The sequence below is a fragment of the Rutidosis leptorrhynchoides genome, chromosome 10 (genome assembly GCF_046630445.1).
Source record: "Rutidosis leptorrhynchoides isolate AG116_Rl617_1_P2 chromosome 10, CSIRO_AGI_Rlap_v1, whole genome shotgun sequence".
NCBI classification, from domain to species: domain Eukaryota; kingdom Viridiplantae; phylum Streptophyta; class Magnoliopsida; order Asterales; family Asteraceae; genus Rutidosis; species Rutidosis leptorrhynchoides.
The window spans coordinates 67,132,699-67,159,104 of NC_092342.1; the positions used below are offsets into that span (position 1 = coordinate 67,132,699).

The 26,406-nt window shown below is 33.6% G+C and overlaps 1 pseudogene; it reads left to right on the plus strand.

The window, feature by feature from the left end:
* The first annotated feature begins 241 nt into the window (after positions 1-241).
* LOC139870356 (origin of replication complex subunit 2-like) lies at positions 242-26,394 on the plus strand (annotated as a pseudogene).
* The last annotated feature ends 12 nt before the right edge of the window (positions 26,395-26,406 follow it).

Genomic DNA, 26,406 nt, shown 5'->3' on the forward strand with positions numbered 1-26,406 from the left:
GAATAGTAAAAACCAAAACGTAAAAATTGAGAATTGAGCAAACCTAAACTTGTAAATTACATAAAAAGCCACTACCAGTACTTAAGTCTGCAATACTCCGTGTTACTTTTAGCGGAAAAATTGGCGGGAAAATTAGTGTAGTTATGGCACAATCACGAAAAACGCAACTCGTATTCCTTACCAAATTGATCTTCTGCTATTCTCATTGCAAGTGTAGAGATATATTATAGTTTCATCTAAAATGGATGAAAATGATATCGACGAAGAGGAATTTGAATTCTCAAGAAACTATTTTTTATCAAAAGTATCTGGAAAATCGGGGAAGAAATCAGCTCGTAAACTATCAGAAATCTATCTCGTTGATGAACAGGTTATTATATAATAATCTCAATTATTTCATTATTTTTGTAATTAAGTTTAATTTTAATCTTTTCTACAACCTTCTTATAAGTCCTATATATAATATAATATAAATATAATATATAATATATACTCATCTACTCCGATGAATATATATTTATAATACTTGTTTATTTCAAAGAAACATTGTTGTGCAAATGGTTATTAGTAATTATTTTTATTAAGTTGTAGGTGATTTTTGAGTGCATATCGATAAACATAGGAGTAGAAAAATATATTACCTTAAAAATATGACAATTTGTAAAAGAGGGGGGTCTTAAGTCATAACATTTTCTTTTTGGAATTCGAAAACTGCAGGATCTTTGGGCTGAGTTGTCTAAGATTGAGCCAAAGCATGAGAAAGAAATTGCTTTGTTGATAAGTAGTTTCAAAAGTTTGTATAATGAGTGGGTTTTTGAGTTGAAGTATGTATATATTCTTAATTCATATGTTGTTAATCTTCCCCTGTTTGAAAAAGAGGTTCATTCAATTCAGTCTTGTTGTTAAATAAATGAAAGATGGAAAATCATTGAAATGTCCTTTTGTAACTGAATGCAGGTATGGTTTTGGTCTTTTGATGTATGGTTTTGGATCTAAGAAGAGTTTGATTGAAGATTTTGCCACAACATCCTTAACTGATTATAGCGTGATTGTTGTTAATGGTTATCTTCAGTCAATTAATCTTAAACAGGTATGTTGTTTAAATTACATAACTGCAAATGTAACATCGAAGATTTTTGTTTACTTTTTTTTTTCTTATCATCCTAATTGTGTTTACCTTTGTAATTAATTGTTGTGTATCAAATAATACACTCTTATCAATCATCAGTTACATAACATGATGTCTTGCTAATTTGCTTTCCTTGATGGGTATATGCAGTTTACTTGTATTCATCTACCTATTAATGAAGGACAAATATGCATGTAGCTACAGCAATGGCTGAAGTATTATAGGATCAACTGAAAGCGTGTTCAAGATCGTCTTCTGGGGGCTTGCAAAAAGATCAACAACCTTTTTGATAGGTCAGATCATGTTGAGATTGAGAGAAATGATAAGATAAAGAGAGATTCGGTATGTAAGAATGAGACTCGGTATTAGAGAGAATCGGTGAAATTACATTCCACAGCTTCTAGAACTCGGTTACAATGCAATGGCAATCTAATTAGGACTACTTAGGTTCCTTATATAGCCCTCTTCTAAGGAACCTTCATTTAAGCTTATTTCACATTAACACTATACAACTTTGGGGTCCTAACAATCTCCCCCTTAGTGTTAAATGTGAACTTTACAACATAATCCTATTTAAAACATCTAAAGGAACTTTGTTCCTCTGAAGTGAACTTTGGATTTGAAACCCTTGAGATTCTCATATCTTCGTATGTTCACTCTTGTTTTGAGACAACTTTTTAATCTTGTGAGAATGTGTTTGACAATCTCAATATCTTCAGTTGAATAGCAGTTATTGATCAATCTCCATCTCATGTACTTGAAAGCATACATCAACGTTCCGTCTGAGTATCTTCTGAAATCTGAGACTCTGATGAAGATCTTTGTATAGTGAGAATTGACAAATGCAAACCCATATGGACAGTCGCTCACTTCAAGTAAGGACATGTATCTTAGCTCTTCAATCACTTGATTTGGTGGTTTGATTCTGAGCTTTTTGTGTCCAGATTCCAATCCCAACTGAAAATCATGAACTGACATCCATCTCATCGAATCAAGAATAAATCTGTAGACTGCCTTCATTGCAGTAGCATGATAAATTGTTGCAGATTCATTCAAGTTAATCAGATAGTTGTAAATGAAAATAATGTCATCCATCTTCAGTTTATCAAAATCCGCTTCTGAGAATTGGTAATCCTCATCATCCATTCTTGTAACTTGAAACAATGGCATCTTCACTCCATCCTTGTTAATCATCAAAACCTTATTTATGCTTTTAATCTCTGAACTCCGCTGAATTTGAAGTTTCTCTTCATTCTTCAATTTGAATTTGTCACGAACACTCAGATAAGCTTTGAGATATTCTAGTTTCTTATGATATTTCCATGCCCCAGAACACTCATTGATGCAGAAAGGACGAGATCAGAATCACCATAAATTCTATATGCTTGTTGTTCAATGAATGGTGAACGAAGAATATCTTTCTCTTCATCCTCACTCAGTTGGTAATTAGCATCACGTTCAAGAACAATCTCTGCAATTTGAAAAGGAACATTCAAATCGGGAGGAGTCGTGGTATCTTCTTTGCCATTAGAGAAAATCTCCTTTTCGAAGTGTATTCCAAATTCGTCAGTTGGAGATGTCAAATTAACAAATTGATGATCATTGAATTCATTGGCGACACTCGATGACCCCTTCAAAATATCTTCAATGTTGTCAAAGTTTTGATTGTCCTCTTGAGTTAACTTTTTCTATGATTGATCAGCTGAATCCATAATCATTAACATCCCTGAGTCACCCTCTCTCTGACTTTCCAATTCATCTAGAAAACTTTCACACTGAATTTCTTCAATTTCATCACTGGAATCAGATATATCAACAACATCTTTATCCTTCTTTTGACTAGATGTACCAGCTTCATACGTTGATCTTTGAAAAACACTGGACCGATAACCACCTTATCTATTCTCTCCCTCATGAAGATTGTCGGGATCGAAATCATCATGATCAGGCATGTGAATTGGTCCAGTGACTTGCATGGAGATAAAGGATACACTATCCTTGCTTGCTCAAGATAAATCATCATAGTTTCGCGAACTTCATCAAGATCAGTTCGTTTAGAAAACTCAGCAAGATAGAGCTCCTCCACCTCATTGTCAGAGAGATACTGTAATCCATATCTATTTGAACTTCGAGAAGGTGACCTAGTTGGTGAAACAACAGTGTAACCATGAACAAAAGCAGCATCAGCAGCAACTGTTGAAGGTGATGTTGGTAGAAGTGTTTGAGTTGCCGTGAGGGCAGGTAAGGATGATTGTGCGGTATTATTCTTATATGTAGGGCTATACATACTACTAGTCAGATTCGTGATATCCTCTTCTGATGGAGGTTGGGTAACAACCGGAGTTGTCACCGGCGAAGTTTCTTTCGAAGCATCCGACTCCATGACTTTGGTCTCATGGGACTCTGACAGAGTAGTAGAACTATCCGTCTGTTTAGTTCTCGCAGAGATATTGCTATCCCTGACTCCTTAAATCATTGATATACCATGAGGTGGCATATCTCTTTTAGTTAATGACTCTTCCTCCAGACCCTGAGATTCAGAATCCGGAAGAGAAGTGGTTTGAACCAATGGATCACTTTCATGAACCAAGGGAACAGTCTGCTGGAAGTCTGATAAATATCTCGAAGGATTGTCATGTTGACTCGTTTCCATGGGACGCGGCAGATCTTCCTCATCAAGATATGCCGGACCTCGAGACCCTGTTGTAAGTTGAGGCACAGGAGGATTTCCAGCTGATACGCAGGGTGCCTTTTCAATATTTTTCGGCTCCCCTTCAGCCGTTCTGGACTTCAATGATTGAGTGTCCTCAATCGATTGAGTCAACGCAGACTTTACTGCAGAGGAAGACTTTACTTCCTTAGATGTCGAAGCATCTTGCTTTGTGGGATTTATTCTTAAGTCATGTTTAGATTGGATGGGCTTAGTGGTCTTTTTACCATCCGTGCGTTTAGATCTCTTGCCTACCGAAGCTTGCGCTTCATTTAGTGTAGGGCTTACTGTTATTCTTGGATGTGATACGAAGATGGGTGAAGGTGACCTAATTGGCTCTAGGTCTTGGTCCGTATCACCAATGATTGGAGTAACTGTTTGGTGGACGATGGGTGTCGAAGTCCTAGATCTAGTTACTCGTTGGGTTGGCGGAGTCTGAATCATCTCATCAGGCATGTATCGAGTTCTCTTAGGAGAATGTTCAGGAGATGATTCAGATGCTGTTGCTGAAGTGTCACTGCTTACTTCGGGTGTTGTGGAAAGGGTTGGTTCAATCCTAGTTGAACTAGGTTCCCTGATCCTCACGGGTTGAGCTTGGTGTGCTACCCTAGATCGTTTGAGGTTCACCCTAAGTGGAGGATTAGCTGGCCAGGGTGGTTAAACTACAGGTTCCTCTACAACCTCTGGGGCTGGAACCACGGCAGGTTCAACTTGTTCTTGTTGTACCGGGTTTGGAAGAGGTATTCCTACAACCTGAAAATAAGAACGCATACAAGCGTCTTGGGGTTCAGCTAGCCTCGCTAGCCAATTTGGAATTGGCGCAGTGAATTGATTATCAGACACCATAGAGGTGTTCATCTTCAGCTCTCCAAACCTTTTCATCTGTAATCCATGTGTACCTGGTACAAATATATTTGCATATCTGCAAGCATTTATAGCATCATGGATAAAGATACAGAAAAACCTTTCGCAAGGGATGTATGAACCCCTTGGATTTTCAACCTGTGCCTGAACCAAATCCCATATAAGTTCTGCATAATCAGGATTCTCTACTCTTGTGAATGAGTAGAAAAGTTTGAGCATCGGCACAGTTAAGCTATCAGATCCACTTCTTGTCATCAACAAGCATCTGTTGATGATTGAGAATATCACATACCACCTGGAGTGCAGATACTTCTTTTGAAACTTAGCAGGTGGAACATTAGTTGCTCCAACATATCCAAGAGAAAAGATTGAAGACATCATCTACTGTGTGGTAGGAAAAGCAGGAGCATTCTGTACAAGAGGAAGTCTGAATATCCTCCTGAAGTCTGCTTTTGTGATACTCCTGAATCCTTGTACTCCCCTCAGCCTAAATTCAAATCTGGCTGGTTCACCCTGTGGATTAGTAGCATTTGGTTGTGTGGCCTTCACAAATCTGATTGATCTGTTAAGAATATCCAAGTCTGTTTCTGGCACACTAACTGTGGAGCTCAGAGCAGGCCATAAAGTATGCCTCTCTAGAATTGCAATCCAATAATTGCAGGGAATATTGGTTTCAGAATTGATAAAGTGATTATTCGCCATTTAGCTGTATACATAAGAAATAGAAGACCACAAAATGTTATCATAAAGCACATTTCTCTATTCTTATTTCCTTTGAAATCCTTTTTATATTTTTCAAATTTTATAATTTTTATGACTTTTCTAAGATATAAAAATCATTTATTCCAAATATGAACAAATAATTGACAACCATGACATTCATATGATATTCCTCTTAGTACAAAATCATCATGCAAAGTCAATTATATAACACAAGGAATCAGAACAACACTTAGTCAATTTTCAGCACAATTCAAGCGGATTCGATATTTATGAAAACTTTAGATTCTGTAACCAAATAAGCTTGAGTTTTCATATCAGAAAGATATAGAATAAACATGTTAAGTGTTTGAAGATAAAAATCAGAAAATTTCAAGGTACCAAATTTCAGACTCGGTATCAAGAAAGAAAACCAGATTCGGTATCTTCAACAATTAACAGAAAGTCACTCAAACATGCATATTCTATCACATATCATGTAATTTCACAACCATGATCAATTAACCATTCAATTACAAGCATATTAACATGTTAATTTTATGAACAAACTCGGTATCAGGATAAGAACACATTCGGTAGATACAGAATTCATCAAATAAGCAATTAAACATGTAATCAGGCTCGGTCAAATGATAGATCAGTCAATTTAACTTAGATTAGACAAGATTTCATGTTGATTTTCCAAATCAATTGAGTTAATCAAAGATTAATTGAAATCGACTCAGACTCGGTATAATCAACAAGATTTCAAAAATTAAAGGTCATAATCCAGTTATTTTTGATCTTTTCTGGTTGATAAAAACTTAATTATCTCAGATCTACAATTATATATCTTAAACATTGATTAAAATGAACAATTACTAAGAATTTGAAGAAACAGAATGACGGACTCGGTAGAATTAGGCAGATTCGGTATAATCAACAGACTCGGTAGGTAATTAATAACAGTAAGAGAGTAATGTTTGACTTTGACTCTCCTTTTATAGATATCAAAGGTAAAATACCGAATGGGCTTTACAGAATGGGCCTAATATACCGAATACAGTCCAATTTTTTAAAACTTTAACAATTTAACTCCAAATCTTGACAAATTGATTTTTTCTCTTGAAATCCATTTCAATCTTTTCATGAAAAACAATTCTGAGACAATTTTTGAAAACTTTGAACTTACCAAATCTGTACTGTTGGTTGTCAGACTCGGTAAAATGCTAAAAATAGCATTTATTCAGTAAAATTTAAATATATTTTTTTTGGATTTTATCTTTTTCAATTTTTATGAATTTTTCAAAATAAGATTTGTACTTAAAAGAACTTTGAATTTTATACAAAGTACAAATCTTCAGTGATACCAATTGTTGACACGGGTTGCATACTGAGATGTATACAAGCCATAGTGAATTATTTCAGATAAAAACAAAGAAAATTTTAGTTCACTTTTGAAAAACAATATTTTTGAATAATTTTCTCATTTTCTCCCTTTTTCTCCCCCTCAAAATGTGATATACAAGAAAGTAAATCAGCATTTTGATTATGTTCCCAAGAAAATGAATTAACTCCCCCTTGAAATAGGATATCAATGAGTTACCTCCCCCCTGCGTAACCATTGAACAAATATATCTAGAAAGTTATCATTAATCTAAAGGCAGTCCCTTAAAGAAAAATTATCTAAAGCACTGAAACTTAGTTGCTCCCCCTAGAAAGTATCTACTCCCCCTAAACACAAGATCCCAAAAATAAGGCCCAACAGATCTAAGGAATATCAAGCACTATACTCTACCATGCCAATCTCTTTGATCAAGAATTTTAGCCTAAGTTCATCTAAAGGTTTAGTGAACATGTCAGCTAATTGCACTTTAGTAGGCACAAAGTATAACTCTACATCCCCTTTCTCTACATGGTCCTTAATGAATTGATAACGAATATCTATGTGTTTAGTTTTAGAATGCTGAACCGGGTTGCTTGTTATTGCAATAGCACTTTGTTAATCACAATAGATCGGGGTCTTAGAAATCTTAAAGCCATAGTCCAAGAGTTGAGTTTGCATCCACAAAACTTGTGAACAACAGTGAGCTGCAGCAATGTACTCAGACTCAGCTGTTGATAAAGACACACAGTTCTGCTTTTTGGATGACCAACCAACTAGCCTATTCCCTAACATCTGAATTGATCCAGATGTGCTCTTTCTATCAACATGGCAACCACCATGATCCGCATCAGTATAAGCAGTGAGATTGAAATCGGATCTATGAGGATACCAGATCCCAAGGTTAGGTGTACCTTTAAGGTATTGAAAAATCCTAACAACCGCTTTGGAGTGAGATTTCTTAGGGTTTGACTGAAAGCGGGCACAGACAGTTACGGCAAGTGTAATGTCTGGTCGACTTGCAGTCAGATACATTAAAGAACCAACCATGCTTCGATAAAGCATAATATCAAAGGGTTCCCCATTAGTATCAGCATCCAGTAAAGTTCTCATTGAGGTTGTCATTGGTTTTAAAGCAGTCATTTTAAAACGTTTTAGCATATCATTGATATACTTTGTTTGACTGATAAAAATTTCATTTAGTAATTGTTTTACTTGTAACCCTAAGAAGAAAGTTAACTGGTCAAGCATGCTCATTTCGAATTTTCTGGCCATAAGGTCACCAAATTCTTTGCATAAGGCCGGGGACGTGGAACCAAAAATAATATCATCAACGTAAATTTGAACCAAGAGAATGTGACCGTGGTTTTTACTGATGAATAGCGTTGTATCAATCATTCCACGAGATAAGTCAATATCCAGCAAATACTTTGTTAAGGTCTCGTACCATGCACGCGGTGCTTGCTTCAGACCGTATAAAGCTTTCTCCAAGTAGTAAACGTGGTTTGGATGAATGGGATCGACAAAGCCTTCTGGTTGATCAACATAGACTTCCTCTTGAAGATAACCATTCAGAAAAGCAGTTTTGACATCCATTTGAAACACCGTGAACTTCATATGAGAAGCAAATGCAAGGAAAAGACGAATTGCCTCAATCCTAGCAACCGGAGCAAACATTTCGTCATAATCAATGCCCTCTTGTTGTCGATATCCTTTGGCCACAAGACGTGCCTTATTTTGAACCACAATTCCATCAGAATCCTTCCTGTTCTTGAAAATCCACTTAACCCCTATTGGTCGTTGACCCGTTGGTCTTGGAACTAATTGCCATACTTTCAATCGTTCAAATTGATTGATCTCGTCTTACATTGCAACTACCCAGTATGGATCTAGTAAAGCTTGAGCAACCGTTGTTGGTTCAATCTTACTAAGAAAGGCTGTGAATAGACACATATTCTGATTAGCCCTTCGAGTTGAAACTGGAGCAGATGCGTCACCAATAATAAGATCTATTGGATGACTTTTAGTCCATTGAGTGTGGGGAAGAGGTTGAACATCAATTGTATCCATCGAAACATCAACCGTTGTTGACGTTGAGCCTTGATCTGCTTGATCTGATGTAACATTATCTAATGGATTCAATAGAGTATCTGGAGAAACAGCTGGAGTTGTATCAAATGATGAATCTTGATCTTGTTCAAGATTATCAGTAACAGGAGGTTGGAGGGAGGGAGGATGAAGAAGCAACAGGTGAATCAGTTGGTGTTGAATCTTCATCAAAAAGACTTTGAAGAGTCTCTACAGTAGTTGACTGTGATGGTGTAACCGGTACGGCTTGAACATTTGAATCCTGTTGAGGAGTATAAAGACTATCAAACAAGATATCCAGTTCCTCTGATGTAACCGTAGGAACACCTGTGACGACTCGGAAATTTTTGACTAAATTTAAACTTTATCGTTATATTATTCTGACACGATAAGCAATGTTTGTTAAGTTAAATCTCAAGGATTTTAAACTATGTTTATACATTCATTTAAACCTCGACCAAATTCCAATGATTCACGAACCATTAAATGAACATATATGAATATGTATGTATATGTGTATATGTTATAAATTGAAAATGTCAACAAAGTATTTAAACATATAATGCTTTATATGAACGTATTTGTTTCAATATGATTATCGACGAAATTAAAAAAAAATATATTAAATGATTGAATTATCAGAAACATTGAATTATGATTACAAGTCTCTGTTGAGAGGTCCACTATGATTTGAGAAAATCTATTCCTCTTAACGATATTCGGAATAATTTGTAAAGCTATTTATAAATAAAAATAAAAAGTGTCATTTACGAAAGTTAGACAAAAGCTAGTGGAGAATTGGTTTCCATAATATTCTATTAATCTATTTTCAAACGTACTAAAACATTTTCAGTTTAAAAAGAACTTTATTATTAAAACATATATAACTTTTATAAATATCTAGAATCACTTTTGACAACTCATTACTTAACCAGTATAATAAATATAACGATATTTATATTTTATTTCATTAAATATATATAACGATTTAAATTAATATTATATATATTTATACACGTATTATACATACATAGTTTTTATACTTTTACTATACTTTAACTTTACCTTTACTTTACTTTTACTTTACTTTAACTTTAATAATTCACTTTAATAATTCATACTTTAATAATTCACTTTAATAATTCATACTTTAATAATTCACTTTAATAATTCAAACTTTAATAATTCACTTTAATAATTCACTTTAATAATTCACTTTAATAATTCATAATTTAATAATTCAAAAATCTATTATAAATAGAATTCAATAGGTTTCATTATTTCATAGAAACTTGAAAATATATTTCTCTAAACTCTCTCAATCGATTTATATATATATATATATATATATATATATATATATATATATATATATATATATATATATATATATATATATATATATATATATATATATATATATATATATTTGCTCTGTATTATTTCAAGATATTATTAGTATACATAAAATATTACGACGGAGTGATGTCCGAGTGATTTCAAAATAGTTTTTTTTGAATGAGTCGAAGCTACGGAAATTATGGGTTATAGCTATGGAGGTGATGGGTATGGTTCATGGGTATGCTCGTGAGGTCAATCTAGTGTTTATCATCTCCGTTGCGTCTACGTACTTTTCTGCAATATTGAATCTCAATATTGATACGTGAGCACTCATAACTTAACTTTTATATATCAATAGTGTATCCTTGACTAGTGCTCGAGTATATAGGATTATGCATGCTTGTACATTCGATATTGTCCTTAGATAGGTTTGTTGAATCCTGAATTAGACACATATGCTACTGAGATAGGGTATATGATATGCATGTCATTGGAAAGCTAGCGAAAAATTAAGAACTTTTCATTTAGATATCGAATGGTTTCGATGAACGGATTAGAAGTTATAGTCAACTAAATATTAGTATTATTGTTAAAATGATTATTATTACTATCGTCGTTATTATTTTAATAGAAATATTATTGTTATTATAAAATATCATTATTACTATTATGTTAGTATTATCATTTTATCATAATACCATTTTTAGTAAATATAAATATTGTTATTTTTTTATAGAATAATAATAATTATTATTACAAAATAATACAACTTTTACTTATTATTATTATGATCAATATTATTTTATCAAATAAATAGGGGATACAAAGATATTTTTCACCACGCGTAATATACTTACATTAATAATACTTACCACTATAGTTTTACGATATTAAGTGAACTTTATAAATTTTAATACTTAAGATATATAAAAGTATATTTTATCATATATAAACGTTAATATAAATTTTTATTAATAAATGACTTTTATTATTATAAAATCTAATAAATATATTTAAATATATAAAACGACTATAGTTAAGTTATATAATAAACACGTATAAATTTTAGAAGTCATTTTGGGTCAAGTTGACTTTTGTTGACTTTTGCATATTAGTCTCGAGCATTAGGATTGTGGTACACTATGACTTGATCAAAACTTGTTAGACAAATATTGACCAACATATAAATATATATAATTAATATAGGTTCGTGAATCCGAGGCCAACCTTGCACTTGTTAAATGACATTATATGTATTTTTACTACGAAATACAGTATGGTGAGTTTCATTTGCTCCCTTTGATATATATTTTTGGGACTGAGAATACTTGCGCTGTTTTTATAAATGGTTTACGAAATAGGCACAAGTACTAAAACTAATTCCACGTGGGTTTAAACCAGAAATATACCCTTAGCTTGGTAACATTAAACTACTTGTCTATGTACGGTAGGCGCGAATCCTAAAGATAGATCTATTGGGCCTGACAAACCCCATCCTGACTATGGGATGCTTTAGTACTTCGAGGTTATTTTAAACACACCTGATCTGGTGTACTTCAGAGGGTAAAACATGAACGTTAAGGCTTGTTACCGGGTGCCTACAACTTATAGAATACTTTTATACACTTGCGAGTGTACATATATTTATAAACGAAAATCTTGTGGTCTATTAATATATTGAAATGACTGTTATGATAAATCTATGAACTCACCAACCTTTTGGTTGACACTTTAAAGCATGTTTATTCTCAGGTATTAAAGAAATCTTCCGCTGTGCATTAGCTCATTTTAAGGATATTACTTGGAGTCATTCATGGCATATTTTGAAAGACGTTGCATTCGAGTCATTGAGTTCATCAAGATTATTATTAAGCCAATTATAGTTGGATGTATTATGAAATGGTGTGCATGCCGTCAACTTTCGTTGTAAAGAAAGTTTGTCTTTTAAAAACGAATGCAATGTTTGTAAAATGTATCATATAGAGGTCAAATACCTCGCGATGTAATCAACTATTGTGAATCATTTATAATGTATATGAATGGATCCTTTCAGTTGGTATCAGAGCGGTGGTCTTAGCGAACCAGGTATGCATTAGTGTGTCTAACTAATAGTCGTTAGAATGCATTAGTGAGCCTGGACTTCGACCGTGTCTGCATGTCAAAAGTTTTGCTTATCATTTTTGTCGGAAATTGCCTGCTTATCATTCTTAGTCTAGACACGTCTTACTGCATTGATTGCATGAATAGTGTATAGACAAAATTCATATCTTAGCGTATCTGCTAATCCATATCTTAGCGTATCTGTTACTGTAAACTTTGTCTGACATATTCCGTAAATTCCTCCGTAATCTACAAAACCTTTTGCTCTATATAATTAGAATACCACCCGATAGCCGGAAAATCATTTCATATCGAAAAATTCTTTATTCAATCGTACGAAATGGAATTCTTCATTAGTTCAAGTCCCTCGAATTCCGAAATGGAATCCCACTCAAATTCCGAAAGCAGTGTGACCGGAATGGATCAACCAATTAGTCATCATCTATTCTGGATGAATTGGGGATGGGTTCGTAGCCTCCTTAATCGTTGGAGACAAGAAGAAGGTGATCCCTTCCATCCGCCACATTTCCCTCTTGGCAAAGAACCTGAAGCACTTACAGGCGAACCTATCCGAAACACCATTTTCTCTCTTATTTCTAGAGTATCTCGTCACGATTACATACTACACCAAATTCTAGATTTTATTTATCCGCTCGTCCGAACCGACAATCACCCCGGTGTAATAGAAGAAGTCAACGAGCTTCGCGCTCGGGTAGTGGCTTTGGAGAATATGGTGCAAAGGTTACAAACACCAGCAGCAGCACCAGCAGCATAAACAGTACCACCATCAGCAACAACAATAGTACCATCACCACCACCAACAACAACATCCACATCCCACACCGCAACATCACAATCTGTATCTCAAACATCAACGTCATACGCCCTGTAAATATCTAGGAATATCAACAACAACAAACGATGAAGTATTAATTCATAAACTTCATTGAAGAGATATCTCTGCGGCAGTTATGTAATCTCTAAAATCTTAGAGATTATTTAATTCTGACCGTAAATCGGATGAATGAACGGAGATGGTAGAGTAGAAACTTTGATCGAAAATGGTGTACGATTTACAAGCTAGAATTGTTTTACCAACAGCATCAACAGGACCGTAGTATCATCAACACAGTCAGTGCTGTCAGTATCATCAGAATCAACAGCACCTGTAACATCACAAACTCTGTCAGTTCAAGAATCATTATGGACATCATTACGAATCAACAACAAATATATTGTATCAACGAGTTATGAAGTATTAACTCATTTCCAATCGAAAGATTTATATGTATATTTTATATGTATAAATTTTTAAACCATAATAAATCTTCCCGTACTAAGCTATTATGTGTGAATCTTAACTACTCAGTTAATTCATATTACAAATATGCAATGATGTACGTCCTTGATCCGCAACTTAACCATCGTTAATTACAATCTCTGTCTCAATTCAATAAAAATCCAATTCATAATAAATCAAGTGTATTATTCGAATATATGTTTGATTTTACACTTTCATCATCGATGTACTCGAAACTTTTCAAATAACATCATTCGTACCTTGCGAAGTTCACAAGAATTTCACGAAAACCAACAAATAACAAAGTAATGATTCATAATTTCAATATTATTGAAGAAATACTTATGCAATTTATAAAGTTTTAGGAATTACTCAATTCTAGTTCCAACCATAAAACAAATGAGTTTAATTTAATATTAACTCATTAAATCTATATTACATCTAAAGAAAATATACACATATATTTTCATAAAGACTGTAATAAACTTCTTTTGTACAAAATATTAATTGTGAAATTTTTTAACGGGTAGGTAATACCCGAGATATATATAAATTCACAATTAATATATTACATTTTTCGAAACTGATTCAGCAATCATCAACTATACTCCCTACTTTCACAACAATATCCATTCTTTCATATAAATCAAAAGAATCATACTCATTCAAATTCAATTACATATTCTGATTTTGAAATCGCATAATTCAATTCGAAATATAACCAGTATCATCACTCTTAGATTCCTATATCTTTCAAAGCTATACTTTGACTTCAAAACTGTATTAGAACATCATATGTATTAACGATTACAATATGTGCACAAACCCTTCGAAATTCCTGAAGACACTTCAACTAAGGAACAATCGAGATGATGATCCAACCACATGTTACCCACAGTTATACACCTGAAAAACTCTCAAAACCCAAGTCATAGTTCGACACGTATCTGTGTTAGACCCTTTGGCATTTACTAGCTAAAATAACTTTTCAATTCCGTTTCAAAATAGACAGTTTTGTCACAGCTCCAGCAAGTCAACTTCGACTTCTCAATCAAAACAGTCTTATTATAACCTCGATAGATACGTTGCCCATTCGCCAACGTTACCGGGGAATCGTTTATATTCACCACATTAGCAATAAACTTACCAACAACTTCACTGATCTTCCACTTTCCAAAAAAAAAAAAATCATTATAATTATCGAAACCCTATCATATACTCATTCGTACCTTATAACAAGAATTGCCATACCAATTGTTGAGAATTAGCAATCAGTATTTTGAAACCTCGCAGCATGTATACATCAACAATTACATATACACACAACGTCTACCTCCAAGACTTACATTCTTTGAATGAGAAATTTCTGAAAAACACCCAAAACTGCGAACCAGTTCTCGAAATTTTAAAAATGCTGATGAAGCAGCAAAAACTGTAAACGACCTTAATAGTAAAAAGTTGGATGATAAAGGATAGTATATTGGCAAAGCTCAGAAAAAGAGAAGCTTTGGAACTGAAAACGGATTGAGCAAAGTATGAAGGAGGCTGTGGACAAATCACAAAGGCTGAACCTGCCTTCAAAGAATCCAAATGATTCAGTACTTGCTGAAGTCATTAACGAATACCTTGCTCCTGACTCTAAACCCCTGCGGACAATATCCTTCATCATCCTCTGATATTAGACATTCTAAGATATCATCGTATCTTTCATTATAAATATCATCCATACTTCTGAAGATATTTTTATAATTATTCTTATCTGAAATCATTTACCTCTTCGCGCTATCTGTATTATATCATAAAAGAAACTATTTTAGTTTCTAAATTCTGAAACATTCGAGTTTAAAATAGGAATATTCTTGAAGAAGTGTTGGGAGCCGAAGCATGAGTTAGTATAATATAATGACACTTGATCAACGTGATTATATTACAGTAATTCATGCTGAGTTTCTAAATGGAACATGATGATTCACAGATCATAACGTCATCGTGTACTATGTTACAGGACTCTTGTATTCTATTTAATCTCTAAAAATATCAAGAATATATTTTCTTGATTATTCGGTCTTTTTAGGGTATTCTGGTAAATTAACAAATCAAGATCGTGCTATTACCATTTTCTTCTTAGAACATTAACTATGTTCATTCTGAAATTCATATCTGCGAATACTGGACCATTACAAACGTTGCTTAATCGCAAGAAGAAGAAATGAAAGGACAAAACTCCAAAATAGAAATTGGAGTATAAATCGCAGAAAATAGAAGGGAGCATTAACTATGGATGTCAATGATTATAGAAGACAAAAGCAGGGGCTTTGAAATATAGGGAAGATATAAAACCCAACAACCACCCAAAAATTATAAACTGTATATATCGATGCATATAGCAATATAAAGACACGGAAGAACTAAAAATACTATAAAACCGAAAGTATAGTAGAAGTAAATAGATTCTTCCAGAGGCAGATGAAAAAGAAGAATGACAGATATGAAAGTGAGGAGTATATCGAGAATCAGTACTGGATGAAGCATATTGACAAATACTTTAAAATATGAGTTGAGGGAGAAAGAATAGAAGGTGTGAGTTGTAAGGAAACGAAGGAGATGGATTTATAGTGAAATACCCGACAGAGAAATCAAGATGGATTTTCTTTAAATTTGGAGATCAATTGTGATGACGTCAAAAGATATGACGAATCACTATAATCTTATTTCCTTCATTTACGATAACTTCCCTCATACGCTTCGAGTAATCGAATTATTTTATCCATACTTCTTAGACATGATAAAACTTCATAATCGTTACGTCATAATAACATTCTCATTGTTAGCCATAACGACCTCTATCAAATTTCGGGAACGAAATTTCTTTAACGGGTAGGTACTGTGACGACTCGGAAATTTTCGACTAAATTTAAACTTTATCTTTATATTATTCTGACGCGATAAGCAATGTTTGTTAAGTTAAATCTCAAGGATTTTAAACTATGTTTATACATTCATTTAAACCTCGACCAAATTCCAATGATTCACGAACCATTAAATGAACATATATGAATATGTATGTATATGTGTATATGTTATAAATTGAAAATGTCAACAAAGTATTTAAACATATAATGCTTTATATGAACGTATTTGTTTCAATATGATTATCGACGAAATTAAAAAAAATATATTAAATGATTGAATTATCAGAAACATTGAATTATGATTAAAAGTCTCTGTTGAGAGGTCCACTATGATTTGAGAAAATCTATTCCTCTTAACGATATTCGGAATAATTTGTAAAGCTATTTATAAATAAAAATAAAAAGTGTCATTTACGAAAGTTAGACAAAAGCTAGTGGAGAATTGGTTTCCATAATATTCTATTAATCTATTTTCAAACGTACTAAAACGTTTTTAGTTTAAAAAGAACTTTATTATTAAAACGTATATAACTTTTATAAATATCTAGAATCACTTTTGACAACTCATTACTTAACCAGTATAATAAATATAAGGATATTTATATTTTATTTCATTAAATATATATAACGATTTAAAATAATATTATATATATTTACATTAATAATTCATACTTTAATAATTCACTTTAATAATTCAAACTTTAATAATTCACTTTAATAATTCATACTTTAATAATTCACTTTAATAATTCAAACTTTAATAATTCACTTTAATAATTCACTTTAATAATTCATACTTTAATAATTCACTTTAATAATTCAAAAATCTATTATAAATAGAATTCAATAGGTTTCATTATTTTATAAAAACTTGAAAATATATTTCTCTAAACTCTCTCAATCGATATATATATATATATATATATATATATATATATATATATATATATATATATATATTTATATTTGCTCTGTATTATTTCAAGATATTATTAGTATACATAAAATATTACGACGGAGTGCTGTCCGAGTGATTTCAAAATAGTTTTTTTTGAATGAGTCGAAGCTAAGGAAATTATGGGTTATAGCTATGGAGGTGATGGGTATGGTTCATGGGTATGCTCGTGAGGTCAATCTAGTGTTTATCATCTCCGTTGCGTCTACGTACTTTTCTGCAATATTGAATCTCAATATTGATACGTGAGCACTCATAACTTAACTTTTATATATCAATAGTGTATCCCTGACTAGTGCTCGAGTATATAGGATTATGCATGCTTGTACATTCGATATTGTCCTTAGATAGGTTTGTTGAATCCTGAATTAGATACATATGCTACTGAGATAGGGTATATGATATGCATGTCATTGGAAAGCTAGCGAAAAATTAAGAACTTTTCATTTAGATATCGAATGGTTTCGATGAACGGATTAGAAGTTATAGTCAACTAAATATTAGTATTATTGTTAAAATGATTATTATTACTATCGTCGTTATTATTTTAATAGAAATATCATTGTTATTATAAAATATCATTATTACTATTATGTTAGTATTATCATTTTATCATAATACCATTTTTAGTAAATATAAATATTGTTATTTTTTTATAGAATAATAATAATTATTATTACAAAATAATACAACTTTTACTTATTATTATTATGATCAATATTATTTTATCAAATAAATAGGGGATACAAAGATATTTTTCACCACGCGTAATATAATTACATTAATAATACTTACCACTATAGTTTTACGATATTAAGTGAACTTTATAAATTTTAATACTTAAGATATATAAAAGTATATCTTATCATATATAAACGTTAATATAAATTTTTATTAATAAATGACTTTTATTATTATAAAATCTAATAAATATATTTAAATATATAAAACGACTATAGTTAAGTTATATAATAAACACGTATAAATTTTAGAAGTCATTTTGGGTCACGTTGACTTTTGTTGACTTTTGCATATTAGTCTCGAGCATTAGGATTGTGGTACACTATGACTTGACCAAAAATTGTTAGACAAATATTGACCAACATATAAATATATATAATTAATATAGGTTCGTGAATCCGAGGCCAACCTTGCACTTGTTAAATGACGTTATATGTATTTTTACTACGAAATACAGTATGGTGAGTTTCATTTGCTCCCTTTTATATATATTTTTGGGACTGAGAATACATGCGCTGTTTTTATAAATGGTTTACGAAATAGGCACAAGTACTAAAACTAATTCTACGTGGGTTTAAACCAGAAATATACCCTTAGCTTGGTAACATTAAACTACTTGTCTATGTACGGTAGGCGCGAATCCTAAAGATAGATCTATTGGGCCTGACAAACCCCATCCTGACTATGGGATGCTTTAGTACTTCGAGGTTATTTTAAACACACCTGATCTGGTGTACTTCAGAGGGTAAAACATGAACGTTAAGGCTTGTTACCGGGTGCCTACAACTTATAGAATACTTTTATACACTTGCGAGTGTACATATATTTATAAACGAAAATCTTGTGGTCTATTAATATATTGAAATGACTGTTATGATAAATCTATGAACTCACCAACCTTTTGGTTGACACTTTAAAGCATGTTTATTCTCAGGTATTAAAGAAATCTTCCGCTGTGCATTAGCTCATTTTAAGGATATTACTTAGAGTCATTCATGGCATATTTTGAAAGACGTTGCATTCGAGTCATTGAGTTCATCAAGATTATTATTAAGCCAATTATAGTTGGATGTATTATGAAATGGTGTGCATGCCATCAACTTTCGTTGTAAAGAAAGTTTGTCTTTTAAAAACGAATGCAATGTTTGTAAAATGTATCATATAGAAGTCAAATACCTCGCGATGTAATCAACTATTGTGAATCGTTTATAATGTATATGAACGGGTCCTTTCAACACCCTTCTTCGAGAAAATTTAGTTTTGCGCGGAAGAAGTAGTAGCCAGGTTAGGATCGGGTTTTGAACTGAGTTGTTCAAAAGCCATTCCCAAAAATTTATCGAACTTGACGTTAATGCTCTCTTTAATCATCTTTTTCCGCTTATGATAAACATGATAAGCAACTTTGTTCGAGGAATAACCAAGAAATATGGCCTGATCGCCATGAGGATCAAACTTTCCGAGGCTGTCAAAATCGTTAAGCACATAGCATATACAACCAAAAACACGGAAATATTTGACATTCGGGCGTCTACCATATAATAACTCATATAGAGTTTTATCAAAACGTTTGTTTACAATACAACGATTTTGGGTATAGCATGCAGTTGAAATGGCCTCCCCCCACATTTTTGGAGGTAAATTGGAGTAGGCAAGCATCGCTCGTGCTGCTTCGCACAACGTACGATTACGTCGTTCGACTACTCCATTTTGTTGGGGGTCCGAGCAGCAGAGAACTGATGTTCAATGCCTTGGTCTTTCAAATAACTATCAAGCGAGTCATTCTTAAATTCCGTCCCATTATCAGTTCTGATGCTCTTAACATGTTTGTTAAAAGAGCGTTGAATCTTTTTAATGAACTCAATGATAATGGCGGGGGTTTCTGACTTAGTTCGCAAAAGAAAAATCCATGTAAATCGGGTATAGTCATCAACAATGACAAGCACATGTTTCTTGCCACCGAGGCTAGAAATACGCATGGGTCCACATAAGTCCATATGCAATAATTGCAAAGACGATGAAGTACTGGGGTTTTGCTTAAGCGGATGATTGGTCCGTTTCAGCTTACCCATCGCACATGATGGACACACATGATGCTTATCATATTGAAAGGTTGGAATACCATCAACTAAATCTTTAGAGACTAGTCGATTGATACCCTTGTAATTCAGGTGTGACATCCGATGATGCCATAACCATGAATTTTCTTTGGTAGAACGAGTGGCCAAACACATGGTTGCATGTGATGGTGCATCATTGAGGTCAATAGTATATAGTGAAGCACAACGTTTACCAACAAGAAGATCATTCCCTTCGGTGGATTGCACCGAGCATTGTCGACGTTCAAACAAAACTTTGAGATCTCCATCGCAGAATTGGCTCACACTAAATAAACTGCACCCCAAACCCTCAACATATGAAACCCGTTTGATTGTTATGCCATTTTGCACAAAATCTCCGTAACCCGTTATTGCTGCAATCTCATCGTTTCCGAATGTAACCGTTCCTAGGAATTTGTCAATGAAGTTGACAAGCAAGGATTTATCGCCCGTCATGTGTCGAGAACAACCGGAATCGATATACCAAACACAGACGTCGAAACCCTGTAAATGTGAATTTCCTAGAGTTTAGGTACCCAAAGTTTCTTGGGTCCTTTTCGGTTAGTACCAGCAATAAACTTTGGATTAATAACAAACTTTGGATCAATTATGAAATAATCACGTAAAGCATCATGCAGTTTAGACAATAAAGCATAATTTAAAACCACATTACATGAAGCATCATACGCAATATCAATCTTTACATCGTTATCAGAAGTCTTAACACAATTTATTCCAAGTAGATGTTTTGTTCACAGATGAAAATTGAAAAACATGAGATGATTTCCTAGGCCGACTAGCAGATTGCTTTGGTTTGGTTGCTACTTTCTTAGTCGTGGACTTAGGAACCCATACAAATTTGTAATTCAAGTTTGGATTATGACCTGTGACACGAAAAACACCTTTGTTAGTTAGACGTCCAAACTTTTCAGTTGACACATGAGATGACTGATTTTGCAGAATTTCCAATTTGATTGTACGTTCTTTTGCATCATACTCACTTAAATCAGGTTTAGAACTTGTGTGTGTTGTGGACTTAACTGATTTCTTTAAAAGACTCGCTTTTGAAGTTTTTGTCATAGGAATCATAGGAATCTTTTCAGTTAACACAGAACCATTTGGAGAATGAACCTTTTTAACAATATACTGAGTTGTAGAAACAACTTTCGAACCATGATTGCCAAATTGAGAACGTAGAGGATTTTTAAGAATAGTAATGGGTTTTACATCCTTAGATGTTGTTGTTCCCTTCCCCTTCTTAGTAATCCCACCAGTACATTCAAGCACACTGGTTGCAACATTAGACGTTTGCTTAAGTGTGTTAGCCTGTTTCAGTTGAATTATCTTTTGTTTTAAGCTTTTAATCTCAAGACATAATTCTTCAGCAGAAACTATCACTTCACCCTCCTTAAAAGCATAAGTACATTCTTTCTTAGGCAGTGAAGGCAATTTATAACACAAAGCAAGCATTTGTTCTAATGATTGGCACTTAAGTTGCAAGTCAATATTCTCCTGTTCAAGTTGAGATACTATACGATTCAAATCACATACAGCAGGCAAATGCAAGTAATAATCATGCAAAGGATCAAGTTGACTTTCAAAATCTATCAAAGGTTCAATGTTCGGTTCATTCTGAGGTTCTACTTTTTCATCTAAAGAATTTTGACCTAGAGAATCTGTCTCAAAGAAGACAGTTAGTTCATGTGCTAGGTCTTCACGGAAAACATCATCTGGACATGCATGTAAAGTTGGTAGAATTGGTTTCACATCAAAAATTGGTTCATCAAACACCTCATCTATTGCAGTAATGCTAGAACTAGGTTTGTTAAACACTTCATTCTCAAGCATTAAATAGTATTTCTCTAGCATGAGTGTTGGGATATAAACCAGTCTACGCTTAGGCACATAATCTTAACGTTGCATGTTGTTTTCAGTTTCAACAAGATTTTTCAAGAAATCAGGATTCGATTTACCTATCTTAGCATTGATTTTTTTATACATTAAGCTAATTTGATGGTATTTCCTAGATTTACGATTCACAATAATATCATCAAAATCAGCATCAGAAGCATGTACAAAATGCGATGGTAAACCGGCTTGAAAATAATCAGAATGATATAATCCTGGAATCTTTTTGGAAGCATCTTCCAAAATTTTCGGATCTTCATAACCCAACCCCCACTTTTCACCATGAATTGTTTTTGGTCTATTCATGAAAATCGTTTGTTTTGAAAGTTCCATATCCATGATAGCTTTGGATTGCTCTGTTCGATAGAGTTTTTCCTCATATCGAGCAAGTTGTGCTTTCATTTGAAAAGATTCTTTTGACAATAAAGAAATTTCAGTATTCTTTTCAATTATGGTGTTTTCCAATTGAACGATTTTCTTGTTTAGTTTTGAAAGTGTGGGTTCATGTTGGTTTTTCAAATCAGAAAGATCTTTTTCTAAAAATTGAACTTTTTCTACAAGTCGTTCCGATTTTAAACGATAATCAGTTCTTTCAACTTTAATCGGATGAATTGTCTTTTTCAGATCTTCCAACTCAGTTTCCGTAGAGTTGAGTTGGAGAGTCAATCGTTGCACATCCGTTTGCAATTTGGATGAGGAAGGTCTGGTCTCATTCATTTTGATTTTATCTTTTAAAATCTTGTTTTCAGATTTTAAGCCTTTGACTTCTTTTGACATTGAGACCAGATTCTTCATCAAGTCATTTTGCACTTTTATAAAATCAGGTGAGAATTCAGTTGATTGTACCTCATCATCATCGGATGTTGAGTTAGAATTCTCCATTGCTTCCTTAGCTTTGATGAGCTTTGTCACCTTGCAAACATTTGCATGTTCCACCTCTGAATTTGAATCATCAGTCCAGTTAAACCAAGTATCATCAACCGGTTTTAGCTCTCCCCCAGTTTCCACAATCTTAGCCATCAACATTTTCTTCTTGTAGTAAGCTGCGTCCTTCTTCTTAGGCATCTTGCACGCACGAGAGTAATGACCAGCTTTGCCACAATTGAAACAAATTGAATCTTCCTTCTTGGAATTATCAGCACGTTGTTCTTTAGATTGATCAGCTTTCTTGTAGTACGAGGAAGATGACGAGTTTTTGCGTTGATTGCTTGATTTGCCTTTAAACTTGTGTTTGTTCAAGGCTTTTGTGAACATGGCTGCCATCTTGACTAATTCAAGGTGAGAATCATCAACATCAGAAAGATTCAAATCTTTTGAATCAGTTGATTCTTCTACAAGCACTTTCTTGTACATGCTTTTGGAATACGTCAACGATTTGCTCTTCTTTTTGGCAATTAGGGCAAGTGGATCGCCCGGAGAAGACTCTTTCCTTCCTTCATGAAGTTTAGACACTTCAGGTTGGTAATGCATAAGAACTCCAACAAGCTCATGAATAGTCAACTTGTCAATCTCTTTAGTAGATCGAACAATGGTTCCATAAGGAAGCCAATCAGCATTGAGCTTTTTGAGAAACTTCATGTTGACTTCAGCATTTACTTTTATGATCTTGCACTTTTTCAACTCATTGAGAACACCATTGAAATGACGATAGGTATCCTTGAGTGGTTCATCAGTTTCCTGCTTGAAATCTTCATAGAATCCCAGAGCCTTATTCAATTTAGTAACATTTGACATGTCATAACCTTCTTGCTGTCGTTTGATCTCATCCCATATATCTTTTGCTGTTGTGTTGCTATCAAAATTTTTAAACAATTCATATGGGATAGCTTGCATAACAATATTCTTTGCCTCTATGTCACCCTGAGCTCTCTCACGCTTATCACCAGAAAGTTCATAGACTGGAATTGGCATACCAGTATCCGGATGATAATCAACAACTGGACCATCTCTCAGAGAAGCCCAAATGTACTTTGCTTTCTCACCCTTATCGTCTATGTACTGAGTGATACGGTGAAGCCACTGAGTGTACTTGCCATCAAACAACACTGGAGGACGGGAATCTGATCCAATGATCAAAGTATCTTGAGTAGACATCTTGAAAATGAGGTAGATTCGGTAAAGATTCTGTATTACACAAATCTAAGATGAAAAATCACAACAATCTGATCAGAATGTCAGATTCTGTATTAGATTCGGTACTGTAGCAGATTCGGTAAAGATTCTGTATATCAGATTCTGTATAAGAAACTGATCAGAAATACAAGTGACACACCCAGATTCAGTATAGATTCGATAATCACAAGAATTCTAGCCTGTAACCACTTAAAATAATGGATTAAGTGATACAGAAACTCAGATTCTGTATCTGACTCGGTAGTCAGATTCTGTATGAATTTGAAGTTCAAACTCAATTCAATCCTTTTGAATTAGATTCTGTAACCTTGCTGCACAAGGAAATAAGTTAGTATCACACAAAATATCAAAGATACCGAAAGTATAGGATACCGAATGTCAACTGTAGCAGTTGACAATACCGAGTCTAAGTTTAAAACTTAGAAATATGACAGAATCCTTTCTCAAACCACACCAATTTGCTGCGTATAATCAAACCGAATGTGATAGAATCACGATCACACCACAATCTGCAACACTTAAGATGAATTTAAGTAATGAAGCAGACTCGGTATGACAGTTACGATACCGAGTGTTGATCAAATCTTCAAAACTTGATGAATTGAAGAAATTGAACCGTCAGAAATATGATTTAACACCTCACGAACACAACTGAATCCTTAAATCTTCACAAAAATCCAGAATCAAGCTTGAATTAAGCAATACCGAGAGTTTTAGCCACAAACTCTAAAAATCAACTTGATTCTCCATAATTGAAGTTAAAAAGCTGTAATGATGATCTAAACTCTTTCTAAAAGACCTAATGCACCTTCGTTGAACTTATCACAAGAATCTGAACGTCAGATTATCAAATTTGATAATACCGAGAGTATTCAGATTCTGTAATCTACAATCTCTGGATCGATATAGTGATGTATAATCACTTCCTGGAAGCTCTGATACCAAATGATAGGTTAGATCATGTTGAGATTGAGAGAAATGATAAGATAAAGAGAGATTCGGTATGTAAGAATGACACTCGGTATTAGAGAGAATCGGTAAAATTACATTCTACAACTTCTAGAACTCGGTTACAATGCAATGGCTATCTAATTAGGACTACTTAGGTTCCTTATATAGCCCTCTTCTAAGGAACCTTCATTTAAGCTTATTTCACATTAACACTATACAACTTCGGGGTCCTAACACTTTTAATTCTCGATCAATGGATGATCTTATTGCATTTATTGATGGGCCCCACGTAGCAGAAAATGAATGCTTAGTCTGTCTTGTCATTCACAATATTGATGGGCCCGGGTTGCGAGATTATGATAGTCAGCATCTTTTGGCAAGAAGTGCTGCTTGTTCTCATGTTCGCATTGTTGCTTCTATAGACCATGTGAATGCACCTCTTTGTAAGTGAAATCCATCTAATTAATTTAATAAAACTAGATAATGGTCTATTAATAGGTAAATGGGTCACAATTGCTATGTTTATTTGAAACTGATTGTGTAAGATAATAACATTGACAGTGTGGGACAAGAAAATGGTTCATGTACAGTTCAATTGGTGTTGACATCATGTTCCTACATTTGCTCCTTACAACGTCGAAGGCGTGTTTCATCCTCTTATACTTGCTCATGGTGGAACATCACAAAGTGTCAAGACGGCCTCGATCGTCTTACAGAGTTTGACACCGAATGCTCAAAGTGTCTTCAAAGTTCTTGCAGAACATCAATTAGCCCATCCCGATGAAGAAGGTACCCTTTTAATATCTTCTTTATGGTTAAAGGTGGCAAAATAAGTGGGTTGGGTAGCAGATCAAAACAGGTTTGGATCAGAACGGTTTAATATTTTTAATGTGTGATCATATATTGAAAAGCTTTTTTTGGTAATATTTAGGAATGCCCATTGATGCGTTGTTCACAAGTTGTAGAGAGCGGTTTCTGGTGAGTAGCCAGGTCATACTGAATTCCCATTTGACAGAATTCAAAGATCACGAACTGGTCAAGATAAGAAGACACTCTGATGGATAGGACTGCCAACTCGTTTAACCTAAGGTAGTA